Here is a 16,163-nt window from a genome sequence, read left to right as displayed (position 1 = left end):
CGCTTGCTCCTTTTGGAACACGTCTTGAAAGTCCTGGTATTGAATTGGTAAGGTAGCAACCGTACCTAAGACACTTATGGTACCTTCCTGGATGGGTGAACTGGCATGCTTCCCCTTCCTCCCTTTGGGATAGCAGTCATGGGAAAAGACCAACTCTCGGGCACGCCAGTTGATCCATGGGTTGCGCGCGACCAGCCACGGTATCCCTAGGATTAATCAGAACTGCAGTGCTTTGATGAGATCAAAGGAGATGGTTTCTCAATGGCCATCTTCGCATAGGAGGGTGCGTTCTGTGGTATACTCGGACACAGGACCAGAGGCGATTTTGGTGCCATCTACAGTGGTTACAGTCTCTGTGGTGGACTTAGAACAGAGTGGAAGCCCCATTTTTGCTGCAAGATCCTGGTCCATGTAGTTCCCAACTGCTCTGCTATCAATGCAAGCTTCTAATGAATGCATCTTTGATGGCTGTTAATGAGTGATTAGGTTCACGGTTAAAGCAAAATGGGAGGTCTGTAGTTGGATTTCATCGCTCGACAATTGGACCCCTACAATTGCCGGGCTTGGTAGTTTTCCAACTCCTCACTTGGTTTCTCCTTGTCTGTGGCTCCTACGGTTCTTCTTGGTGGTTTAACTGGACACTCCTTAAGGAAATGGCCTGCCTTTCCACAGTACAGGCATAACTGCTATTCTCTCCTCTTATCCCGTTCGGCTTTGGTTAAAGGAGGCCTAACCCCTCCCAGTTGCATTGGTTCAGTGGCGCTTTCTGATCCCCGCTGAGCATGCTCTTTGGGGCGCACGAACATGGGGCGTGCATCCGGTTTGTTTCGGTCTATTCTCCGATCTTGCAACCGATGGTCGAGTTGCACCACCAGATTAATGAACTCGGCACAGTCCTTGGGTGGGTCCACTACTTGGGCCAATACATCCTTTAACTCCCCTCGCAAGCCCCAGTGGAACAAGGTGGTTTGTTTGTCCTCTGGCCATTCTGCTTCGACCACCAGCCTATTAAAGGCAGCTATGTATGCCAGCAGATCCTGGTTTCCTTGTCGAAGGGACAAAAGTTTGTTATCCAAAGACTGTCCATAGGAGCGACGGGCTAAGAGTTTTTCCAGCTCCTGCTGAAAACCCCCAAAATCGTGTAACAGTGGATCATCCCGGCTGATGAACGGCACCGACCAGTCTGCTGCACTACCAATTAAATAGGACAAGACAAAGGACACTCACGATTGGTCATTGGGGAACACCCTAGGTCTGCACAAAAAGTGGAGGCGACACTGATTCATGAAGGTCGCGTATCTTCGGGGATCCCCTGAGAAATGTTCCAGTGGAGCTAGTGGAACTGTTGTCACGACCCTTGCCCAAAACCCCCTCTGGCAAACCCATTGGCCAGGTGGAGTCAGGACTCGGCCTCTAGAGCCTGGCATCCTCTTCAAAAGCCCTCATGCGGCTAGTCCTGGCGCCAATGGCGCCAGGCTCATACACCATGAAAAACAATGTGCTTGGGAACTACTTTATTGTATTGTCAGCCAACATGGAGGCATCCACATAGCTTGGTTCCTAAGAACCAAGCTATGCAGTTTAGTGTTTTGGGTGTGGTAGCCTAGGGACTACTTTACCTGGACTATTTTGTTGGGGCTGTTTAAATAACACCCGTGCAAGACAACACGCTTCGTGTTACTTTGCAGCTTGCAACGTGACGCTCACCGTGTCCAGCTATTCCCTCGAACCTCGGAGAAGCAGAACCTGCAAGGAGACAAAAGGAACATCATTAGCAGCAGCATCTTACCTGCAGTCTTCATCTTTAAACACTCGCAGCTACTGAGAACAGCTTCCTCGAATCTGCACGCCTCCCGACAGAATGACCTGAAAGAGGAAGATAGAGGCAACATTAAAGAAAGCAGTAAAGACATTTACAAATTACAAACTGCTCAAAAGGCTTACCTGGATGGTCACCTCTCGGCTGGCACCACTCCGGACATTCCACTCACGCTGAATAACACCGTGACCTGCAAGGAGGGAAAACATAGGTTAGCAAAGGCAAGACTTCGCAGCGCTGTGCATAGAGCTTACTTACCGCATCGTAGCCCTCTGAATGCGCCATCATTTACCAGCGGGGCTCAATCAAGCCAGTTCGCCGCGCTAAAGCTCCGCATACCGAAGGGAGAAAAAATTGACTTTTTAAACAAAGAAAGGCATGCAGGATAGCAACAAAACTAAAGAACAGCAATAAGACCTACCTGACAATATCAAACGGGCCAGCGTCAGTGAAGTAACTGGACCGCACTCGCCCATGAAAGACAACGCGCCCCTGCAAAGAAGGCAGGATGGAGAGCATGCCTAATTCTACCACAAGGTGAGGAGAGGGTGCCAGAGGGACTGAAGGCATACGGGGGTGGAGGGAGGATACTTACCCCAGTCGGTCAGTCTTGAACACAGTCGTCCTGTATTTTCAGGCAGAACCTTCCCCGCAGACGACATTAGGGCAAAGCTGAGAAGCATACCAGCGAATAACCCGGCTGGTTGGCGTCCCTGCTGTAACAGAACGCGAAGCCTACCATAACAAATCCACCTGGGTGCCATGGAGACATCAGAAATGGACCAATTGGCCCAATTACTAGGAGAGGTTTGTGCTGAGGTTCATTCTGCCCGAAAAGAGACTAATGCCCCCCGGAGAGACCCAATAGTGACCAAAGAATGCACTGAAGAGATTAGCAGGCAATTCCTGCAATCACAGGCAGGACAGCCGCCTCTACCTGGAAGCAATCCAACGATGCAAAACCCCACCATACCACCCACTCCGGTACAGATCACGTTACCTGGAACAGTGCCCCTTGCACCACCAGAAAGGTTCTCAGGTGACCCACGGAAGTATGCGGCATTCATGAATCAGTGCCACCTTCATTTTCTTTGTAGGCCTGGAGCATTTCCAAACGACCAAGCTCGGGTATCTTTTGTCTTATCCTACCTGAGTGGTAGTACAGCAGATTGGTCGGTGCCTTTGGTGACACATGACGATCCACTGTTCCAGAGAGAAATGGAAAAACTTTTTGCTCGCCATACCCAGGAACAAGCAGTAGACAATGAACTCTTGTCCCTCCGACAGGGGAATCAGGACTTGTTAACGTATATTGCTACCTTCAACAGACTGGTTGCCAAAGCTAGGTGGCCAGAAAACAAAAGACCCACGTTATTCCATTGAGGCTTACGAGGCGAATTAAAGGACGTCTTAGCCCAGGTGGTTGATCCACCCAGAGACTGTGCAGAATTCATAAATCTGGTCGTGCAGCTAGACCACTGGTTGCAGGACCGAAAGGCAGACCGATCTAAGACGGACTCTCAGACTGTGTATTTTCGACCAAGGGAAAACTCGGCTGGCACCACTCCGGACATTCCACTCCGGACTGAAAATACAGTAGAACCCATGCAGATTGGAGGGATACAGCCTCCATTAACAAAACGGGAGCGGGACAAAAGAAGACAACAACAGCTCTGTTTGTATTGTGGGAATGCAGGACATTTCCTGAAGGACTGTCCAGTGAAACCCCCAAGAAGAACAGTCGGGGCCACAGAGAAGGATGAAGCTAAGGAATCAGAAAACTACCAAGCTCAACAAACGTAGAGGTCAGTTTGTCGAGTGAGAAGAAAGAGTTGCTGACCTCGCACTTTGCAATACCAGTGATCTTAATTAACCACCAACAGTCGTCAAGAATGCATGCCGTTGAAGCATATATCGATAGCGGAACAGTTGGAAAATATATTGATCACGAACTGGCAGCAGAGATGGGGCTTCCTTTGTTCTAAGCCAACTATGGACAAGGTAACCACCGTGGATGGGACAGAAATCGCTTCCGGACCAGTAACCCAGTGTACAGCCAGGGTAACCTTGCTGTGCCAGGACAGACATCGGGAGTCTATTTCATTTGATCTCATCAAGGCACCTCAGTTCAGGCTAATACTAGGGATGCCATGGTTGGTTGCTCACAACCCTTTGATAGACTGGCGGGCACGAAAATTAACCTTCCCCAGTGACTCCTGCCCTGCCTGCTATTACCAAGAGGAGAAACCCGACGTCTGTATCCCCATGACTCCCGGAGCGACAGTATCAACCCTGGGAGCAACTAATACCTTGCCAAGTGAATACCATGATTTCCAGGATGTTTTCCGAAAGGATCAAGCCAATACATTGCCGCTACACAGGCCCTATGACTGTCAGACCTTGTTCCTGGTGCACAAAACCCTTACGGCAGGATCTACTCTCTCACAGACCCAGAAAACCTTCATTCGAAATCCTATTTAGACCAGTACCTTCCAAATTGATTTATCCGTCCTTTGAAGTCCCCCGCAGCCAGTCCTTTGTTCTTCGTACCGAAAAAAGGAAGGAGACTTGAGAACCTGTATTGACTACCGTGCATTGAACCAGATCAGCGTGAAGAACCGCTACCCCTTGCCACTTATCCCTGAGATGCTAGACCAAGTTAAAGATGCCCAGATTTATGCCAAATTGGACCTTTGAGGAGCGTACCACCTGGTCCGAGTCAGAAAAGGAGATGAATGGAAAACCGCCTTCCGTACTAAGTACGGCTTGTTTGAATATCAAGTCATGCCCCTCGGGTTTTGCAACGCTCCTGCGGCATTCCAAAATTTCATGAATGACGTCTTAAGGGAGTTAATTGATGTGTGCGCCTTAGTGTACATAGACGACATGTTAGTATACTCAGCCTTGGAACAAGATAATGTCAGGCACGTTCGTTCAGTCCTCACCAAGCTCCGTCAACATCGCTTGTTTGCAAAGCTTGAAAAATGCTTTTTTCACATCACCGAAGTAGAATTTCTTGGTTTTATCCTTACTCCAGGAGGCATCAGAATGGACGTGCACAAGGTAGATGCCATTCTGAGATGGCCTTCACCGATGTCTCTGAAATGGGTACAAAGCATGCTGGGCTTTGCGAACTTCTACCGCCGGTTCATCCCAGACTTCTCTCAGGTTGTGCACCCAATCACAGTACTATTAAGAAAAATCAATAAAAAGTTTGCTTGGACCGAAGAAGCAGAAGAAGCCTTGCAGGAACTTAAACGAAGGTTTACCTCTGCTCCAATCCTGCGACATCCTCGTCCAGACCTCCCTTATGTCGTTGAAACTGATGTGTCCAGTCTCGCAATGGGGGCTGTCCTTTCACAGAGAGATACGGAAACCGGCCAGCTACATCCTGTGACGTTCTGGTCAAAAAAGTTCTCACCTCAGAGATTAATTATGCCATCACGGACAAGGAACTCCTGGCTATCAAATCCGCCTTTAAAGCCTGGAGGCACTACCTTCTGGGGGCCAGACACACCATTACAGTCATCACAGACCACCGAAACCTGCAAAATCTCAAAAAAGCCAAGGCCCAATCCTCGCGCCAATTACGGTGGGCCCTTTTCTTCACCGAATATGATTATGTAATCACATTTTGACCAGGAGTCAGAAACGGAAAGGCGGATGCCTTATCTTGCATGGGCATTGATGAAATGGTATATACAACTCCAGACCCAGTACCTATCATACCTGAAGACAAACTCTTGGGTATCACGACAGCCTTAACACAAGCAGAACTACAAAAAGAAATCCAACGGGCAATGAATCCTGATGCCTACCTCGCATGGCAAACTCAAGGAGAACAATATACCATCAAGGACCATCTACCCTTTTTTAGGGATCGCCTATATGCACCCAAGAAGGAAGTACAACAGCATATTATTTCAAACTATCACGATTCACTGATCGAAGGGCATCCTGGGATTGCCAAAACCCTAGCTAGGGTGAAAGAACTTTTGGTGGCCTACCTGGCGTAAGGACATCATTTAGTATATTCAGTGCTGTGGTGTCTGCGCACAAAATAAATCACAGAAACAAAAACCATCTGGTCTCCTACAACCATTGGATATTCCTCCAGTTCCATGGCACACTCTTTCCCTTGACTTCATCACTGATCTACCTTCAAGCCAAGGTTCCAACACCATCCTTGTAGTTGTGGACTTATTCTCGAAGATGGCCCATTTTATTCCTCTCAAAGGCCTCCCAGACGCTGCCACTTTAGCAAAAGTGTTCCTGGAGGGCGTGGTTAAGCTATATGGCTTCCCTTTGGTAATGGTCTCTGATCGAGGCAGCCAGTTTGTTTCAAACTTCTGGAAAAAATCTTGTGCAATGGTGCAGATGACGTTCGGCTATCTACCAGTCACCATCCCCAAATGGACGGCCAAACCGAGGGAACCAATCAGACACTCGAGCAATATTTACGGTGCATGCTGCACCACGAACAAAGGAATTGGAAAGACCTACTATGGATAGCCGAATATGTATATAACAATTCTTTGCATTCAAGCACGGGACAAACGGCCTTCTATACCCATTATGGCAGACATCCACGTATCTCTGAACTAGACCTTCCAGCCAGCATGGAAATGCCAGCGGTAAAGACTCTACACACAACCATTACTCAGGCTTTCAAAAGGGCAAAGGAACACCTTATTCATGCCAAAGAAAAACAAAAGAGATTCACCGACCAACACCGGAAAAAGGCCCCTGATTATCAAGTAGGAGACAAAGTTTGGTTAGCCGCTAAATTCGTACCCATCAAGGGAAACCGGACCTTTCATCCCAGATTCTTAGGACCCATATACAATTAAGGCAATTATCAACCCAGCAGCCGTGAAACTGGATTTACCACCTAATCTACACATCCACCCGGTATTCCATGTGTCCCTCCTGAAACCAGTGCAACCCGGCACACGGATTGGGACACCATCTAAGCCCATACTTGTTGATGGAGAACCAGAATTCGAAGTCAAAGATATCTTGGACTCTAAATACTCTAGGACCAAGCTATATTATCTCGTCGATTGGAAGGGATTTGGACCACAAGATAGATCCTGGGAGCCCAGTGAGAATATCCACGCACCACGTCTAATCAGGAAATTCCATCAGAACTTCCCAACCAAACCTGGCCAGACAGAAGGAATACAATGGGAGGGGCCTTAGGGTGGAGTGCTGTCACGACTCTCGCCCAAAACCCCCTCTGGCAAATCCATTGGCCAGGTGGGGTCAGGACTCGGACCTCTAGAGCCTGGCATCCTCTTCAAAAGCCCTCATGGGGCCAGTCCTGGCACCTATGGCGCCAGGCTCATACACCATGAAAAACAATGTGCTTGGGAACTACTTTATTGTATTGTCAGCCAACATGGAGGCATCCACATAGCTTGGTTCCTAAGATCCAAGCTATGCAGTCTAGTGTTTTGGGTGGGGTAGCCTAGGGACTACTTTACCTGGACTATTTTGTTGGGGCTATTTAAACCACACCTGAGCAAGACAACACACTTCACGTTACTTTGCAGCCTGTAACGTGACGCTCACCGTGTCCAGCTATTCCCTCGAACCTCGGAGAAGCAGAACCTGCAAGGAGACAAAAGGAACATCATTAGCAGCAGCATCTTGTATTACAAAGGTAGCGGGCGCCCCTCTCTCGCAAGAACAGACATGATAACCTGTTCAGTGGTTATTAACCACTTGAGAGTTCGCAGCCACTGCTTTTACTCACTGTGCCTTTCACAGATGGGAAATATCCATTTGCATATCAGTCTTTGTCCTGCCCAGGGGCAGTCCAGCACCGAAATACAATGGCAATTCCAATCTGAACGAGAGTACCACCAGCAACCCCATACACGTGTTTCACCCTTGTTGGGGATCATCAGTGAGGTGAAGCTGATGCCTCTCTAAGCACAGTGAGACAGCATCTTACCTGCAGTCTTCATCTTTAAACACTCGAAGCTACTGAGAACAGCTTCCTCGAATCTGCACGCCTCCCGGACAGAACGACCTGAAAGAGGAAGATAGAGGCAACATTAAAGAAAGCAGTGGAGACATTTACAAATTACGGACGGCTCAAAAGGCTTACCTGGCTGGACGCCTCTCGGCTGGCACCACTCCGGACATTCCACTTGCGCTGAAGAACACCACGACCTGCAAGGAAGGAAAACACAGGTTAGCAAAGGCAAGACTTCGTAGCGATGCGCATAGCGCTTACTTACCGCATCATAGCTCTCTTAATGCGCCATCATTTACCAGCGGGGCTCAACCAAGTCAGTTCGCCGCGCTGAAGCTCTGCATACCTAAGGGAGCAAAAAGAGACATTTTAAACAAAGAAAGGCATGCAGGATAGCAACAAAACTAAAGAACAGCAATAAGACCTACCTGAACAATATCAAACGTGCCGGCGTCAGTGAAGTAACTGGACTGCACTTGCCCATGAAAGACAACGCGCCCCTGCAAAGAAGGCAGGACGGAGAGCACGCCTAATTCTACCACAAGGTGAGGAGAGGGCGCCAGAGGGACTGAAATGATACGGGGGTGGAGGGAGGATACTTACCCCAGTTGGTCAGTCTTGAACACAGTCCTCCTGTATTTTCAGGCAGAACCTTCCCCGCAGACGACATCAGGGCAAAGCTGAGAAGCATACCAGCGAGTAACGCGGCTCGGTGGTGTCCCTGTGGATACCAGGTGAGCATAACAACTGTCCAAGGTAGATTGATCTGGACCGGATTACTTGTGGGAGTTCGCATTGATGGGCTAATTCCGGGCAACGAGGCTAATCCGGCCTGCGATTGAAGGAGTTGTCTGCCAAGATCATCAGTTTGTTCTTTGGCCACAATTAGTTCTGTCCGCAAGGGGTTGGTTTCTTGTCGGGCTGAATGTACCTCTGCATGTAACTGCCCCAACAACTGGGCCAACTGGTCGGTTTCTGAGGTTTCCATACTCGGCGCCCGGGTGGATTATTATGTTTGGGCTCCGCATTCTGTAACGCTCAACTTGTATCCACAGGGACGCCACCCGACTGGTCCGGAGCGCTTCTGGGACGGATTCACCTCCCCCGGGGACTCACGCTGCTGTTTGCTTTGCTTTTTCTGGAAGGCAGGAGTTCACTTTTAGCCAGAATCACCTTCTCTCGGGGCCCGCCTCCCAAGTGCTCCCCTTGCGATCCCCTTGGAGCCTCTCTCACCTTGAATTTCGATAAGGTGCGCTCCTTGTTCTGCCGTTCGGTGCATGGGCGCGTCGTGGCTGGGCACCTTTCCGCCGAGTTTCTTCACTGGCGTGGGCCCGGGAGTCCAGGCTGGCTGCGACTCCACTCTTGAGGTAAGTCTTTAGTTTTAAAGAGCGAGTGTCTGCAATTGTTGTTGCCCTGTTGACCTTTTCCTTCTCTCGTTGATGCAGAAGGTGTAATGGAGACGTCGAGCTGATGGAGAGGGCAGTGGTCGAGAAGGTAAGAGAATGCGCAAGGCGTGGCGCTATGAGCGTCTATGAATAAGGGTAAACTGTGCTATCCTTCCTTGCAGGTCGCCGAGAAGTTCCTGGAAGAAATGCGGGCAGATGGAAGCGGAGCGTAGGATGGAAGATGTCCGGGCGGCGGTGAATTTCCAGGAGAGCTTCGGTAAGTAAGCAGAGTCTGGAGGTGATGGAATCGGAAGACGAACGCTTACTAATTGTCCTCTTCTTGTCTCTCTTCTCTAGGATGTTGCTAACGGAAGAAGACGAATTCCAGGGAAGATTCTGGAGTGGTCGAGGAATGGGATGCTGATGGTAAGAAGGAATAACGGTGTTCTTCTTCTCCCTGAAGATGCAGGCCAAGGATGCTGCGAGCAGGTCTTGGTGAATGCCACGCTGCAAGTGCAGAACAACGTGAACCGCGTGCCTCAGCTTGGGTGTGGCTTAAATAGCCAGCAGGCATCCCAGGTGCCTCCATGGTGGACCACGCCCTGGATGCTAGACTGCATGATGCAGTTCCATGTCGGTCCTTGTGGGGGCAGCCGTGTTGGTCCATTCCCCAATGGAAACTCCACCTGCCATATGAGCCTGGCGCCAAAGGCTACAGGACAGCAGAGAGGGGCATGATTGGGCCTTTGTGGCCTTGCAGGAATACTGCGGCGAGGGCCAGAGGCCCTGAGTTCCCAGGTCAGGGGTTAAGATCGTGAGAGCACTCCCCCCTAAGGACCCTCTCAGGGTGGTCCTTCTGTCTGGTTCCGGTTTGGTGGGGTACTCTTGGTGGAACCGCCGACTCAGGCGTGGAGCATGAATGTAATCACTGGGCTCCCATGTACTGTCCTGCGGGCCATATCCTTTCCAGTCCACTAGATAGTAGAGTTTCGTTCTAACATACTTGGAATCCAGGATGTCTTTTACTTCAAATTCTGGTTCTACCTGAATCATCACAGGCCCTGGTGGGGTAGATACAAGGGTTCCAAGCTGAACTGGTTTCAGGAGGGATACATGAAACACTGGGTGTATTCGCTTGTGGGTTGGCAACGTCAGCTTTACCGTGGCTGGGTTTATGATGGATTCAATGGGGAACGGCCCTAAAAACCGTGGGTGGAATGTCTGGGTTCCCTTTAAACGTACATGCTTGGAGGCTGGCCACACCATGTCCCTTATTTGGTAGTCGGGGCTTTTGTGCGATGCTGGTCCGCATACTTCTTCTGGCGAGCCTTGGCTTGATGCAAATGTTTGGCTCTCGTGAAGGCCTGCAAAATGGTCGCGTGTAGGTTTGTGACGGCTGGCATTTCCAGAGTCGTAGGGATGTCCAGTTCTGACGTGCCTGGGTGTCTGCCATATACACTAAAGAACAGAGTTTGCCCGGTGCTGCTGTGTAGCGAGTTGTTATAGGCATACTCAGCAATCCACAATCGATCTTTCCAATTCCCTTCCACTTGATGAAGCATGCAGCGCAAGTATTGCTTGAGCATTTGGTTCATCCTCTCCGTTTGATCATCCATTTGGGGGTGATGGCTAGTGGATAATCGAAAGTCTATTTGGGCCATCTAGCAACACTTCCTCCAGAAGTTTGACACAAATTGGGTACCTCGATCCGAGATCAGGACTGATGGGAACCTGTGCAGCCGTACCACGTGTTCTAGGTTGGTTCTAGCGAGACCAGATGTGTTTGGTAGACCTTTGAACGGAAGAAATGGGCCATCTTGGAGAACAGGTCCACAATCAGTAGGATAGTGTTATAACCTTAACAGGAGGGTAGGTCGGTGATGAAATCAAGTGATAACGTGTGCCCCGGAGCCGGCGGAATATCCAATGGTTGTAGGAGTCCAGCGGGTCTTTGCTTTGATGATTTATTCTGAGCACAGATACCACAGGAAGTGATGAATTGAATTACATCTTTGCTCCACGTTGACCACCAGTAACTTCGTTTCACGTTGGCCAGGGTCTTGGCAATTCCCGGGTGGCCTTCCATGAGGGAGTCGTGATACTCTGAGATGACCTGTTGTTGAAGTTCTTTTACAGGCACGAATAGCCGATTTCTCTAGTAAGGCAGTTGGTCCTTAATACTATAGTGTTCTCCTCTTGAACCCCATTCTCGTAGTTGTTCCTGAGTTAATACTTGCCGGGCTTCATACAGCAACTCGTCTTGAGTCCTTGTAGTTGTAATGCCCAAGAGTCTTTCCCCTGGAATGATGGCCACGGGGTCAGGAGGTGTATACACCACCTCATCGGTGACCATGCATGAAAGGGCATCAGCCTTGCCATTTTTGACTCCTGTTCGGTACTTGATCACATAGTCGTAATCCGCAAAGAAAAGGGCCCAGCGTAGTTGTCGAGAAGATTGATCCTTTGGACTTTTCAAGTATTGTAGAGTTCGGTGGTCCGTTATCACGGTGATTGTGTGTCTGGTTCCCAACAGATAGTGACGCCAGGCCTTGGAGGCGGCCTTTATGGCCAGCAGCTCCTTATCCATGATGGCACAGTTGAGCTTAGGTGGCGAGAATTTTCGTGACCAGAAAGCCATAGGGTGTAGCTGGCCGGTGTGTGGGTCCCTTTGCGATAATACAGCACCCATCGCCATAGTGGAAGCATAAGTCTCTACCACATATGGAAGGTCCGGGCATGGGTGTCGTAAGATTGGAGCGGTGGTGAATTTCGCCTTCAGTTCCTGAAAGGCTTTTTCAGCCTCCTCTGTCCATTGAAACGTTTTGTTGCACTTCCTTAAAAGCAAAGTGATCGGGTGTACGATTTGCGAGAATACTGGGATGAAACGGCGGTAAAAGTTTGCAAAACCTAGCATGCTCTGGACTCCCTTGAACGAGCTTGAAGCTGGCCAATTGAGGACGGCATCGACCTTGTGCACATCCATTCGTATTCCTTTTGGAGTGAGGATAAAATCCAGGAACTCTACTTCTGTGACGTGGAAGGAGCATTTCTCAAGCTTGGCGTAGAGATGATGTTGATGGAGCTTGGTAAGTACGGCCCCTACATGCCTGACATGATCTTGTTCAGAAGCTGAATATACCAGGATGTCATCGATGTAGACTAGGGCACAGACATCAATCAGCTCTCTTAGAACATCGTTCATGAAGTATTGGAATGCGGCTGGGGCATTGCACAGGCCAAACGGCATCACTTGGTATTCGTATAAGCTGTATTTGGTACAGAACGCCATTTTCCACTCGTCCCCTTCTTTAATGCGCACAAGATTGTAGGCACCTCTAAGGTCCAAATATGTGTAGATTTGGGCTTCCTTGACTTGGTCTAGCAGTCCCGGGATCAGAGGTAGGGGGTAGCGGTTCTTGACAGTGACTTGGTTCAATGCACGGTAGTCGATGCAAGTCCTCAATTCTCCTTCCTTCTGTGGTACGTAGAATAAGGGAGACGCTGCCGATGACTTCGAAGGGCGGATGAAACCGTTGGCCAGGTATTGCTTCAGATATGTTTTCAGATGTTGGTTCTCAGGTTCGGTGAGCGCGTAGATACGGCTACACGGTTTTCGGGCTCCAGGTATCAGATCGATCTGGCAATCGTAGGGCCTGTGGGGTGGAAAGGTATTCGCTTGCTCCTTTTGGAACACGTCTTGAAAGTCCTGGTATTGAATTGGTAAGGTAACAACTGCACCTAAGACACTTATCGTACCTTCCTGGACGGGTGAACTGGCATGCTTCCCCTTCCTCACTTTGGGATAGCAGGTGTGTGTGTATTCATGGAAGAAGACCAACTCTCGGGCACGCCAGTTGATCCGTGGGTTGTGCGCGACCAGCACGGCATCCCTAGGATTAATCGGAACTGCAGTGCTTTGATGAGATCAAAGGTGATGGTTCTCGATGGCCATCTTCACATAGGAGTGTGAGTTCTGTGGTATACTCAGACGCAGAACCAGAGGCGATTTCGGTGCCATCTACAATGGTTACAGTCTCTGTGGTGGACCTAAAACAGAGTGGGAGCCCCCTCTTTGCTGCAAGATCCTGGTCCATGTAGTTTCCCACTGCTCCGCTATCATTGTAAGCTTCTAATGAATGCATCTTTGATGGCTGTTGATGGGTGATTAGGATCACGGGTAAAGCAAAATGGGAGGTCTGTAGTTGAATTTCTTCGCACGACAATTGGACCCCTACAATTGCCGGGCTTGGTAGTTTTCCGACTCCTCACTTGGTTTCTCCTTGTCTGTGGCTCCTACGGTTCTTCTTGGTGGTTTAGCTGGACACCCCTTAATGAAATGGCCTGCCTTTCCACAGTACAGGCATAACTGCTGTTCTCTCCTCTTATCCCATTTGGCTTTTGTTAAAGGAGGCCTAACCCCTCCTAGTTGCATTGGTTCAGTGGCGCTTTCTGATCCCCGCTGAGCATGCTCTTTGGGGCATATGAACATGGGGCGTGCATCCGGTTCGTTTCGGTCTATTCTCCAATCTTGCAACCGATGGTCGAGTTGCACCACCAGAATAATGAACTCGGCACAGTCCTTGGGTGGGTCCACTACTTGGGCCAATACGTCCTTTAACTCTCCTCGCAAGCCGCGGTGGAACAAGGTGGTTTGTTTGTCCTCTGGCCATTCTGCTTCGACCACGAGCCTATTAAAGGTGGCTATGTATGCCAATAGATCCTGGTTTCTTTGTTCAGGGACAAAAGTTTATCCAAAGGCTGCCCATGGGAGCGACGGGCTAAGAGTTTTTCCAGCTCCTGCTGTCCTACTGAAAACCCCCAAAATCGTGTAACAGTGGATCATCCTGGCTGATGAACGGCACCGACCAGTCTGCTGCACTACCACTCAAATAGGACAAGACAAAGGCCACTCGTGATTGGTCATTGGGGAACGCCCCAGATCTGCACAAAAAGTGGAGGCGACACTGATTCATGAAGGTCACGTATCTTCGGGGATCCCCTGAGAAACGTTCCGGTGGAGCTAGTGGAACTGTCCCAGGTAGATTGGTCTGGACCAGATCACTCGTGGGAGTTGGCATTGATGGGCTAATTCCGGGCAACAGGGCTTGTCCAGCCTGCGATTGAAGGAGTTGTGTGCCAAGATCATCAGTTCGTTCTTTGGCCATAATTAGTTCTCTCCGCAAGGGGTTGGTTTTTTGTCGGGCTGAATGTACCTCCGCACGTAACTGCCCCAACAAGGGGGCCAACTGGTCGGTTTCTGAGGTTTCCATACTAGGAGCCCAGGTGGATTATTATGTTTGGGCTTTGCGTTCTGTAACGCTCACCTTGTATCCACAGGGACGCCACCCGACTGGTCCGTAGCGCTTCTGGGACGGATTCACCTCCTCCAGGGACTTGCGCTGCTGTGGGCTTATTCTGGAAGACAGGAGTTCAATTTTAGCCACAATCACCTTCTCTCGTGGCCCGCCTCCCGAGTACTCCCCTTGCAACTCCCTTGGAGCCTCTCTTACCTTGAATTTCGATAAGGAGCGCTCTTTGTCCTGCCGTTTGGTGCAGGGGCGTGTCGTGGCTGAGAACCTTTCCGCCGAGTTACTTCACTGGCGTGGGCCCAGGAGTCCAGGCCGGCTGCGACTCCACTTATGAGTTAAGTCTTTAGTTTTAAAGAACGAGTGTCTGCAATTGATGTTGCCCTGTTGACCTTCTCCTTCTCTCGTTGATGCAGAAGGGGTGATGGAGATGTCGAGCTGATGGAGAGGGCAGTGCTAGGGACGGTAAGAGAATGCGCAGGGCGCGGCGCTATGAGCGTCTTTGAATAAGGCTAACCTGTGCTATCCTTCCTTGCAGGTCGGCGAGAAGTTCCTGGAAGAAATGCGGCCAGAGGCAAGCAGAGTGTAGGATGGAAGATGTCCGGGCGGCAGTGAATTTCCAGGAGAGCTTCGGTAAGTAAGCAGAGTCTGGAGGTGATGGAATCGGAAGACAAACGCTTACTAATTGTCCTCTTCTTGTCTCACCTCTCTAGGATGTTGCTAGCAAAAGAAGACGAATTCCAGGGAAGATTCCGGAGTGGTCGAGGAACGGGATGCAGAAGGTAAGAAGGAATAACAGTGTTCTTCTCCCTGAAGATGCAGGCCAAGGATGCTGCGAGCAGGTCTTGGTGAATGTCACGCTGCAAGTGCAGAACAATGCGAAGGGCGTGCCCCAGATTGGTTGTAGCTTAAATAGCCAGCAGGCATCCCAGGTGACTCGAGGGCGGACCACGCCCTGGTTGCTAGACTGCATGATGCAGTTCCACATCGGTCTTTGTGGGGGCAGCCATGTTGGTCCATTCCCCAATGGAAACTCCATCTGCCATATAAGCCTGGCGCCAAAGGCACCAGGACCGGCTCCAGGACAGCCGAGAGGGGCATGATTGGGCCCTTGGGGCCTTGCAGGAATACTGCAGCGAGGGACAGAGGCCCTGAGTTCCCAGGCTAGGGGTTAAGATCGTTACAATGACTCTGCAAATTCAATCACATCACCTTGACCCTGATCAGACTGCACTGGCTTCCGTTGCAAGCCTGTATCATCTTCAAATCCTGCTTCATCATCTACACGGCTATCACCATGAAGTCCCCAAGTTACCTCATTGCGAAACACAGCAACTCTGGATGCCTGCACCAGAAAAGAAGAACATATGCAGTCTTTGCACCAGTGCAGGAAGGAAGAAACCAGAAGACAGGCCTTCTCTATCTATGCCCCAAGAATCTGGAACCTCCACCCAGTCATCATCAGACCCACCCCCTCACCTCTATGGTATGGTATGGTAATGTTTATTTGTATAGCGCCTTTACACAAGACAAGTGTTTCAAAGCGCTCAAGGCGTGGGGAGAAAGGGGAGAAAAACAGAAGTCATTCTGAGACTCTTAAATTTCTGAACGAAATAAGTCTGCCAAGGCAGAGTAAGTGCATAAATACATTTTAAAGGGTAGATAGAAGC

This window comes from Ambystoma mexicanum, chromosome 6p (genome assembly GCF_040938575.1).
Source record: "Ambystoma mexicanum isolate Mex_15411 chromosome 6p, UKY_AmexF1_1, whole genome shotgun sequence".
Taxonomy (NCBI): Eukaryota; Metazoa; Chordata; class Amphibia; order Caudata; family Ambystomatidae; genus Ambystoma; species Ambystoma mexicanum.
The sequence above is the reverse complement of the archived record's forward strand: the minus strand, read 5'-3'. Positions refer to the sequence as shown.